This window comes from Oratosquilla oratoria, chromosome 3 (genome assembly GCF_046742065.1).
Source record: "Oratosquilla oratoria isolate Oo_2021 chromosome 3, ASM4674206v1, whole genome shotgun sequence".
NCBI lineage: Eukaryota > Metazoa > Arthropoda > Malacostraca > Stomatopoda > Squillidae > Oratosquilla > Oratosquilla oratoria.
This window is the reverse complement of record NC_134779.1, coordinates 2380001-2390000: the sequence shown is the minus strand read 5'-3', so window position 1 is coordinate 2390000 and position 10000 is coordinate 2380001.

The following is a 10000-nucleotide window of genomic DNA, read 5'->3' as shown; positions in this document are numbered from 1 at the left end:
GGTGGGACTTCGTCAGGGATGCGTTATGTCGCCCTGGCTGTTCAACTTGTTCATGGATGGGGTGGTGCGAGAGGTAAATATAAGGGTGGTGGGTCAGGGATTGGAGATGGTTAAAGAAAATGGAGAATAGTGGGAGGTGAGCCAGCTGTTGTTTGCGGACGACACTGCGCTTGAGGCAGGATCGGAGGAGGGAGTGAGGAAGTTGGTGACAGAGTTTGGGAAAGTTGGTGAGAGAAGAAAGTTGAAGATAAATGTGGGTAATAGTAAGGTGATCAGATGTACAAGGGGTGAAAGTGGCATCAGACTGGAAGTGAGCATTAAGGAAGAGCGACTGGAGGAAGTGGATAGTTTTAGATACTTGGGTGCAAATATGACAGGAAAAGGTGGAGTGGAGGTGGAGGTAGAATGTAGATTGAGAGAAGCGAGTAAATGCCTTGGTGGATTAAAAATTGTAATGAGAAATAGACATTTGAGAATGGATGCTAAAAGGAGACTGAAGGAAGGAGTGATTGTGCCAACAGCGATGTATGGGACAGAAACATGGAACATAAAAGAGGAAGAGAGAAGGAGTTTGAATGTGTTTGAGATGAGGTGTCTGAGAAGTATGATGGGGGTTACTAGGCTAGATAGAATGAGAAATGAGGAGGTGAGGAGGAGAACAGGGGCGGAAAGGGAGTTGGGGGATAGGGTTGATGAAAGAGTATTAGGATGGTTTGGACACATGGAAAAAATGAGTGAAGAAAGGCTAGTATAAGAGATATGGAAGGCAGATGTGGAGGGAGTGAACATGAGGGGACGTCCTAGGATGAAATAGATGGATGGGATGAAGGGGGCTTTAGGGAAGAGGGGAATGTCTGTGGAGGAAGGACAGGAGAGGAGAGAAGACAGGGATGAATGGAGAATGGTTGTATATGGATGATGTTGTGATGCATGAGGTGGAATGGGTGGGGGGATGGGGGGTGAGGTAATATATGTGAGCAAATTTTGACGCAGGCAGAAGGGATTTCTCCCCATCTTCTCCTTTTGTGCATGGGGGGACGAAGAGGGGGGATCGCCGATTAAATGAAGCGGCCTTGCTGTGGATGTGCTGTGCCTTGCGACACTGCCTCTGACCCAGGGCAGTGGACAAGGTGCAGGGATGACACATTATCCAGGAGGTGCTAAGATGGGAGGGAGGGTAGAGGGGAGTGGAGTGTATTTAGGGATTGAATGGGTGGGAATGGTTTTATGCCTTTTTCTTTTGGGCTACCTCCCTTGTAAGGGGGAAGAAGCCTTGGTATATGTATGTATGTATCTCCAACCCCTGAACTACTACCCTTGCATTCACCTCCCGCACCACCACATTCATGTATAGATTGAACAGCCAGGGCGACACAACACATCCCTGACGAAGTCCCACCTTTACCTCAAAACATTCACTCTGAAACTTCTACACTCACACTTGTCCCCCTTTCCCTTGTAAAGCGGAACTATACAGGCACTCCTCCAGTCCTCCGGCACTCTACCCTCTATTAAACAAACATTAAATAACCTCACCAGCCAGTCCACCATAACTGTACCTCCTTTTTTTTTTTTACATTCTGTATGGCATCCAACAAGACCAGGTGCCTTACCTGCTCTCATCATCTTAGCAACTGCCTTCACTTCATTCTTCCTTATTTGTTCTCCACTTTCCTCACTCATCACGGTCATTTTCTTAGCACTTTCCATTGGAACTATCCTTCCCTCCTTATCCTCCTTCACATTTAGCAACTTCCTAAAATACTCTGCCCACCTTCCTCTCACTGCATTCTCTTCCATTACCATCTCTCCTTCTGCACCTTTTAGCTTTTCTTCTCTACTTCATTTGCCTCCTCTTCCTCTTTTAATTTCTTTCCAAAACATATTTTTATTACTTTCAAATTTTTCTGTCATACTCTTACCCCATTCCACATCTGTTCTACTCTTTGCTTCTTTTATCTTATGCTTAACTTCCCTTCTCTTTACTTTGTATGTCTCATACGATTTCCTCGTCCGACTTTGTAGCCAATCTATGAAAGCCTGCTTCGTCTCTTCTACACCCTTCTTTGCTTCCTCATCCCACCACTCATTACCCTTCCTTCTATTTCCTCCTACCCTCCTTGTTCCACACACCATTTTGCACACCTTATGACTCCCTCCTTGAACCATCCCCATTCCTCCTCCACCCCCAGTTCTACTCTATCCTTCACTCCCTACCACTCCTCTCTCAGCTTCTTTTTATATCCATTCTCCTTTTCTTTCTCATTTAAGCAGTTCACTCTAAGTACCTCCCTACCTTCTGCCCTTTTCCTCTTTCCCCACCTATTCTCCACTCTCAATTTACCTTCCACCAGAAAATCTGATATTCCCCCACTCTCTCCCTTTAGAACATGTACATCCTTAACTCTTCCTACCATACTCCTGGTCACCACTATATAGTCCATTAACGCTCTATCTGCCACCCTTCAATTGACCCCCCTTTCCCATGTGTACTTATGCTTGACTTTTAACCTAAACACTGTATTTGCTATCATCAACTCTCTTTCAAGACACATCTCCACCATCAATTCTCCACTACGATTTTTACCTGGAACTCCATACTTCCCAATCACTCCGTCTATTGGTTCATTTCCTACTCTAGCATTAGCGCTTCCCAATACAGCTACATTGACATTTCTTGCTAATCCCTCTATGCACTCATTTATATCTACCCAAAAGCCTCCCTTTCCTCTACGCTCTTCTCACTACCAGGCGCATACGCACTTACAAAAACCCACATTTCTCTTCCCAGCTTCACCGTCATCCACATTAACCTTGATGAAACCTCCTCCCACTCCACTACCCGCTTACTTATCTCTTCACTTACTAGTATAGCCACCCCTTCTCTCCCTCGTCTCCTCTTCACCCCTGAGTACCTCCCAAACTCACACTCGCCCTTCCCTTTAATTTTAGTTTCACTCAAAGCCGGCACATCCATCTTTCTTCTCGCAAACATACTGCCTATCTCTTCCCTTTTACAATCATCTGTACCATATCCACGTACATTAAAAGACACAAACCTTAGGGTACTGGTTGGAAAACTCCCAGACCCTTTTATTCCTTTACTTCTTTTAGGAATGTTCCCTTTGATCACACTATTCGCATATTATCATAAAATGTGACATCTCGCCACATTTTAGGACACCTCAGCCACTCTATTCCCACACATACAACTGTTCGATTTCTGGTTTATTAGTTTACATTTCACATATTATACTCGTTATAAATTGTAACATTACGCCACACTATAGAACAACACCTCACTCAATAATTCATTTTAAACTCCAACGGACCCCCATAAGAGGGAACGCGGAGTCAACCAACTATGTATACTGCCAGCTTTATTCTCAGAGTAACATTCCTCTGAAGAAGCTACAAGCGAAACCGGTCAGGAATAAACTTATATATATATATATATATATATATATATATATATATATATATATATATATATATATATATATATATATATATATATAAATACAAAAAGGAAGACTTACGTTGCCTTACGTATGATATAATAATCATACCGAAAAGGATTTACAAAGGATTACAAAGGCGGAGCATGCCAACAGGAGACCTTTTGATCCATATCTAGGTCGGATGCGAAAAAAAAATCATATTAATAATAAAACAATAAGTAAAAATTATAATAATGTAAATAACAAATAAAATACATAAATAAATGCATAGGTATAGTTAAATAATAAACAAACAGGTAAATAGTAAATAATGATAAATTGACATATAACTAATAATAAATGAAAATCAGACAGACAAATGATAACAAAACAAAAACAAATAATATAACATAAATTATAATCATTACAGCATCTTACTTAGGTATTTATCTAACTGATTCTTAAAGCTTCGAACTGAACTACATTGCACTACCTGTGCAGGAAGTTTACTCCATTCATTTACTACACGGTTGGCAAAGTTGTTTCTACCTACTTCAAAATTGAATCTATTTCCGGATAGTTTGAGACCATTGTGTCTTGTCTGATTCTCATTCAATGTGAAAATTTTGTCACTTTTGATGTTGTCAATTCCCTTTAAAATCTTAAAGACCTGTATCAAGTCACCTCTGAGTCTACTCTTTTTTAGGGAAAACAGATTCATGTGTTTTAGTCGATTTTCGTATGATTTTTTTTTTTATGTTGCATACTAAAGGAAAGACAAAGTAATAGATATCATACACTACGTGAAGGCGCATGTATGCGTTCCCCACCCTCCACTTCCTACCGCCCATTGCAGCCAAATTGCTTCAATACAAATCAAGGCAGTGCCATAAACACTCAAACACGAGCGTAAACACAAAACAATCTTAACATAAAACCGATCAGATTCCTCTAGCAAAAGTTCATGTGCAGGCCGCGAGTGAGAAAATGAACATCAAAACGAAATTGGTCCTTTATCGAAATGAGTGTTAGGAACCAGAGCCGAGAGGTGTCACGTGATATCAAAAGGTGTGCGGGGAGGTGTTGGGAGGAGCATGAAAGGTGTTGAAAGTGTGACTCAAGAGGATTAGGTACTGTTAAGAGGCTGAGGCGGTGTCAGGTTTGTGAGTGTCAAAAGCTGTGGCCTATTTGTCAGAAACAGGTACAAAGATGTCAACTATATACAGTCTACTGTATAAGTCTACTCGTATAGGAAAGCATAAGATAACCAACATTTTCATTTGTGTGTGTGTGTCAAACATATGTATATGTTACATGTTATAAGAACAACATAAATTTATGTCAGTTTCATTCCATTGCCTGTGAGATACAGTTGGAATGAGTAAACTTGATGGAAGACCAAGAATGAGGTTGAATGAATGAAGAATGAAGATAAGAATAAAAGAGCTTTTAGTAAAGGGAGGTTGTCTGTTCATCAAGTAATGAGAGGATGGAACAGAACAAGAATTCGCTTTCCTTTTATTTGTTCAGGAGAATCCTCCAATATATGCATTCAATACAGAACTGTTACCAAAGACAATTTGTACAAACATATATAATGCCATTATACAGTATTATTTCATGATGTCCACATGCATCAGTCACTAAGAACTGCAATATAAGGTTACCATTTTCAAAATACTAAGAAAAAACACACACATATACATGCATTAATACATATTTACAGTATATATATATATACATATATATATATATACATATATATGTATATATGTATATATATATATATATATATGTGTGTGTGTGTGTGTGTGTGTGTGTGTGTGTGTGTGTGTGTGTGTGTGTGTGTGTGTGTGTGTGTGTGTGTGTGTGTGTGTGTGTGTGTGTGTGTGTGTGTGTGTGTGTGTGTGAGTGTGTGTGTGTGTGTGTGTGTGTGTGTGTGTGTGTGTGTGTGTGTGTGTGTGTGTGTGTGTGTGTGTGTGTGTGTGTGTGTGTGTGTGTGTGTGTGTGTGTGTGTGTGTGTGTGTGCGTGTGTGCGTTTGTGTTTGTGTGTATCTGTGTGCATAGGTATGTTAGTGGGGGTGTATTATATATACGTATTTGTGAGTAATATGTGTTCATGCATGCTTTAAAGGTAAATATGTGTGATTTCAAAGACTGGTTTATGTAAATTCTGTGAACAATAGTTACGAAACAGTCCTATGTTCTTGTGTGACAGCCAGATCCCAAGGATTACCTGAAACAAAAAGAAAATATTTAACCTCACACGAATAAATTATTCCATTGTAAAATATCTGACTTATTCTTTACTTGACATTAAAGAATAAAAGTTACCCCTATATAAGTAATGAGGAAAAAAAGTACTATTATAAGAATTGAAATCGATATTACTTTTCGTAATAATATCAATTTTAGAATTACACCCTCGGTCGGAGCACGTGAAAAAAGACTTTCGTTCCAGAGATTTTCATTCCAGAGAAATAAGCGCTCGACTGGAAAAGGATGAATTCATAGAAAACGGGACGGAAATAATAAATATGAATAAGAAAAAATCAATTATATGTTCAGATATAAAGATAGGTTTGTAGCTAAATATATGAACAACATAGGAAGGAAAAAAACTAATATATAAATCAACAGAAAATGTAATAGAAGATCCATTTGAGGTAAAAGTTGGCAAATAAAGTAATAAAGATGGAAAAAATAAGTAGAATATGGTCTTTCTACCTATACAAAAACACACTCACACACACACACACACAGGCGAGCGGGCGCACACACACAAAAATCTGATCCATGTAACTCCTACCTGTCTTAAACCCACACTCTTCCTCTGTTCCTCTCCTAATCCTCTCAGTCAAGACTTTCCCATAAGCCTTTCCAACTACATTTAACATACTGATTCCTCTGAAACTACTACACTTACACTTGTCCCCTTTTCTCTTGTAAAGTGAAACTATACAGGCACTCCTCCGGTCCTCCGGCACTCTACCCTCTCTTAAACAATCGTTAAACAGCCTCACAAACCAGCTCACCATCACTGTACCTCTATTTATTTACTTATTTATCTATTTATTTATTTTTTGACATTTTATATGACACCCATCCAACCCAAGTTCCTTACCTGCTCTCATCATCTTAACTACTTTCAATTCATCTTTCTTTATTTCTCCTCCATTTTCCTCATTCATTACTGTCATTTATTTAGCACTTCCCACTACAGCTACCTTTACCTCCCGATCCTCATTCACATTTAGCAACTCCCTAAAATAGTTTGCCCTTCTTCCTCTTACTGCTTTCTCTTCCATTATCTCTACCTTTTACCTTTTTTTTTCTCTACTTGATTCGCCTCCTCTTCCTTTTTAATTTCATACCAAACATCTTTTTATTACTTTCAATATTTTCTGTCAAACTCTTGCCCCATTCCACATCTGCTCTCCTCTTTGCCTCTTTTATCTTATGCTATACTTCTCTTCTCTTTTCTTTGTACCTCTCATATGGTTTTTCCGTCCTATTTTGTAACCAATCTGTGAAAGTTCGCTTCTTCTCTTCTGCAACCTTCTTTGCTTCCTCATCCCACCACTCACTGCCCTTCCTTCTATATCCTCACGTCCTCCTTGTTCCACACACCATCTTTACACACCTTATGACTCCCTCCTTGAAAGATTCCCACTCCTAGTTCTACTCTATCCTTCAATCCTCTTTCAGCTTCTTCTTGTACTCTTCCTTTTCTTTCTCATTTAAGCAGCTCATTTTTAGTACCTCCCTACCTTCTGTCCTTTTCTTCTTTCTTCATCTATACTCCACTCTCAACTTACCTTCTACCAAAAAATGTGCATATATTACCCCATTCTCCCCTTAGAACATGTGTATCCTTACATCTTCCTACTACACCTTTGGTTACCACTATCTACCACCCTTCCATTGACCACACTCTCCTATATGCAACCATGCTTGACTTTCTTCCCAAACACTGTATTTACTATGATCAACTCTCTAGGCACATCTCCACCATCAATATCTGTAATATTTTGTCCATATTCAAATTATTTTACCTCTTTGCCCAACATAACTACGACGTATAGAAATTATATAACTTGATGCACTAAGAAGAATTTTAGTATTCCATATAGCTTATGCAAAGCCACGTGTGGAAAGGCAACATTGTCTTTCATTTATAGACATACTCACAGAGCTAAGTGAAAAAACTTTGAGTCTAATTTCTCGCTCAAATTGATTAAATAACTTAAATCTTAATCTGATTATTAAACTATGTAAACATTAACTTAAAGGCAGTAAACAACAATGCCATTTCTTTTATTGAATTTTACGTAGATATACAATAACTATTTCAGTTTTTATTTTCGGCTAATGACTAAATGTATCAAACACCGATGTTTGTACATTGTCTTTACATTTCTTTTATTCAATAAGGATTCATAACTGCTATTATATACAAATAAGAATAATTATGCTTGTATTTCTCACACAAGAGTAATTTTCAACTAATTAAGTGATTTCATTAGGATCTGACTAATTCCAGTTCCATACGGCATAATACAAGTAGTAGCAATTGTCCAGCTGCTCGCTCAAGCACTCTCTGAGAACCCATTTCAGTTATCACTGAAATTAGGTATTTGGAAAGATATTGGTGATCCTATATAACAATCATCACAGAAAATGGAAACGCTACTTCTCCGTTTCCTTAAGTTCAATGCATGCAAAAGTTATTTGTCCTGTACAAAAGCTTGTTATATTATATTATTATTATTAATCTTTTTTGTTTAATCTATTTCCTTTATAGGTATGACTTCTGGAGGCTGGGTGAAGAGAATATACTTGAACCAAACTTAATGCTGGCCAACTGGAGTAGGACTCGTCGAGGCAAAATTTAGGAAGCCTTCGCAGGAATCAAAAGGCTTTTTTTTTTTACAGTTTTTCACTCTTTCTCTGGCATTTCTGCTTTCGTCGTTTGGGAAAAAAGTATTTTCCTCATTCCACACCTATTAACCTAATTGGAAGAGTTTTCTGTAAACTTATGAAACTTGCTGCTATCCGTGTTATTACCCACAAATCCATTCGTAAAATTAAACTACATCATCCGAAGTAACGTCTCATTTGTAATATATAGGATTAACAACGTCCAATTAAAAAACTCGAAATACCCCATCCTTCTCTCTCTCTCTCTCTCTCTCTCTCTCTCTCTCTCTCTCTCTCTCTCTCTCTCTCTCTCTCTCTCTCTCTCTCTCTCTCTCTTTCTCTCTCTCTCTCTCTCTCTCTCTCTCTCTCTCTCTCTCTCTCTCTCTCTCTTTCTCTCTCTCTGTTTCGTACACACGCGCACACACACACACGCGCACACACACACACACACACACACACACACACACACACACACACACACACACACACACACACACACACACACACACACACACACACACACACACACACACACACACACACACACACACACACACACACCGTGGTGCAGTTGGTAGAGTTCCCGGCTGCCATTATGGAGGTCCGGGTTCGAATCCCGCCCAGGGCTGAAATAATTTCAGTGTCACTGCGCTGCGGGTGGTTACTCCAACTCCCGTAGGCGGGGAGTTTGGTGTGTGTGTGTGCGTGTAAGGTCACAGCATTACCCATAGATCGGTCATATATGAGCTCTGAGCTCTTTTCCGGGAGGGAAAAGCTATCGGTCACGAGTCCAACACGTGATCCTAGACCATAGTGAATCACACATACACACACACACACGCGATCACACACGCGCACACGCGCACACACACACACACACACACACACACACACACACACACACACACACACACACACACACACACACACACACACACACACACACACACACACACACACACACACACACACACACACACACACACACACACACACACAAGAATGCGTATGTATATATATATATAATATATATTTATATACAAATGCTTATTCATATACATATACATATACATATACATACGCATATACATATACATATACATATACATATAATAAGATATTTTTTCTACATAGAAAACTATCATTAATTTAGCTTTTTTATTTCTATTCCATTGCCTGTAAAATCTTGCTGAAATGAACGAACTTCAAGGGAACACCAAGAATACGTGGATGGATGGGTGTGGTGAAAGAGAATATGCGTAAAATGGAATTTCTGTTGAGCAGGGTAAGGAGAAGTTTAGGGAAAGGTGTGAGAGGAAAATGGTTGTGAATGAAATATAAAATGAATAGGACCAAAGGGATTATTTCTCGTCCTCCCTATTTTCTCGTGTAAATGAAGCTACTGGCTCCCCTGTGAATGTGATGTGTCTTACTCCATTGCTTCTGAACCAGATAATGGACATGGGAACATGGTTCTAACTCTTTTATAAGGGGAAAGAAACCTATTGGTATACATGTATATATATATATATATATATATATATATATTATATATATACATGTATATATATATATATTTATACATATATATATTATATATATATATATATTTATATATATATATATATATATATATATAT